Source organism: Pteropus alecto, unplaced genomic scaffold (assembly GCF_000325575.1).
Source record: "Pteropus alecto unplaced genomic scaffold, ASM32557v1 scaffold81, whole genome shotgun sequence".
Lineage (NCBI taxonomy): Eukaryota > Metazoa > Chordata > Mammalia > Chiroptera > Pteropodidae > Pteropus > Pteropus alecto.
In genome coordinates, this window is record NW_006433378.1 from 2,995,142 (window position 1) to 2,997,502 (window position 2,361).

The following is a 2,361-nucleotide window of genomic DNA, read 5'->3' on the forward strand; positions in this document are numbered from 1 at the left end:
CTGCTGAAGCTGAACATTTTTAAATCAATGGTTTACCTAGTACTCCATGGGGTAGCTAAATAAGAACATCAATCAACCAACCTGCTGGATTAAGTGTTTTCTCAATTTCCCCTATAATAGCCATGGCATTTAGGTCCTTGACCATCCCGAAGACAGAAAAGATAAAACAACCAATGTCTTCACTTAGTTACCTCTTCCATTCGACTGTGACTTCCTTGAAGACAAGAAATTATCTCATTTATCTTCATATCCTTGACATTGAGCCCAGTGCCTAGTACGTAGTAGGTGCTCATTAATTTTTCTTAAATTAAAATGAATGAATAAGACCTTCACAAAACCTTTTTCCAGGGGTAATTTTAAGTTACATTCAACATCCAAGGAGAGTGGGTGTGCTGCTTTGGCAATAGCTCTGACATTTAATAATCTGGATGTTCCGAATTTTTTGTTGCTCATTTATCCTCGGGTGTGGGGGACAAGGAAGCAGGGGAGGATCATGTTTGTGGGCTCTGCAGACACATTTCAGTCTCATCACCCTGCGCGACAGATCAGATGAGGCAGCAGCAAAACCAAGGCCGCCTGCCCTGCCGCTGTCTTCTGACTGCTGATGTTGCCTTAATCACTGAGCGGATGCAATTTCCTGCCACTAACCCCAGCTGTGGTCTACTGAGAGGTCTCATTTGTCACTGCCATTACCTTTCGGATCAGCAAAACATCCATCTTTACTTCGGCTCTCGTTCAGCGCCTTATTCAGGTGTGCAGGAAGCTCGTGGTCAGTATGGCACTGCAAAACAGTTGTCATAGGTGCCTAAACAGGAAAGTGAATCCCTGCATTTCGGTTTATTAACCCTATCAATAGTGATTTTGAGGAAAAGGTAAACCTGAATCTCATTTCAAAGGAGTAGCACTTTATTTTTATGTATCCTTTATAGAACATTATTTTATATATATTTTTAATAACTCAGATATTCTAGAGACATTAACTAAATACATGAATTAAATTCAATCAACACTCTCACCTCTGATAATACATTGAGCCCAAATCAGTCCTTATTTCACCTCCTCACTCATAAGTTTATCAGCTGAAAAGCTATACATATCTGACCCCAAAAAGGAGTCTGACCCGTACACAAAATGCATCCTCTCTCACATTTGACTCAAGTAAAGCAGGCTTTCTTATTTAACAAATATATGTTTGGCACTCGCTATGTGTCAGACACAGTTCTAAGAGTTTTGCAAATATAAACTCATTTATAACATCCAAATCCCATTTTATAGATGAGGAAACTGAGGTACAGGTAGACCGAGTGTCTTGCCAAAGGTCATGTGGCTGGCTAGTAAATAAAATTCCAACCCGGTGAATCCAGTTCCTGAGTCCATGCACTTAACCACTATAGTCAACCAACAGAGGTTCTTTAGATCTAAATGTCGGGTCCAAAATTTCCAATAGTGTTCTGACAATGTTAATTAATTAGTTAATTAATTCTTTTAGTCCTGGTCCAGAGCAAAGAAGAGGGGTATGTGTGTGTGGGTGTATGTGTGGGTGTGTGTGGGCGGGGTGGGGGGGGTGGCGTCACATATGCAAGTGCACAATAAACAAGTGGTCCACAAAATTGTACTCTCTACTACTTTCTCTCACATTTAACATCTCATGGTTACCAGTTGGGTCCCCAAAAGCAGATATACAAAGAGAGTTTGAGGCGCAAAGTGTTTATTAGGAATCGACTCCTGTAGAGGGAAGGGAAAGGAGGCAGAACTGGACAGGGAAGGACTGAACTGCCGTGAATGCCCAGCAAAGCCTTGGCCAGCCGGCAGACGCTCTGGAGTGTGGCCTATTTGGGTGACCACAAAGGACTGAAATGGCTGGGCCTTTATCTACCCACCTTGCTCAGTCCTCAGATTTGGGCTGCCCTGGGAAAGGCATAACCTCAAAAGAGACAGCTCTGCAGTTAGGGCAGACCCTGAAGGAGCCAACAGCCAGAAACATCTGCTGAGCACTGTCCTCTCAGTAGGGCATCTCATTTTTCCTTGGAGGGGACTTGAATGGTACATCTCCACATCTGCCAAATTCAGAAAGAAGCCTAAGTCTTTACAATAGCCTAGAAGTCCCACGCAATCTGTGACCTCTCTGACCACACACACACACACACACACACACACACACACTTTACAGTTGGTTGAATTCTATTATCATATCAAGGAAAAAACACCTTCTGCCTGTTCCCCTTACACTGGAACTGGAACTGGGCCACACCTTACAAGTTAAAAATAAAAATACCTTACTACTTTCCACAGTTATGAACATCCCTTACAGTTCCCCACCCCCCCGTGGGTAAAACTTTGACTCCCGTAGTCTTTTAATTA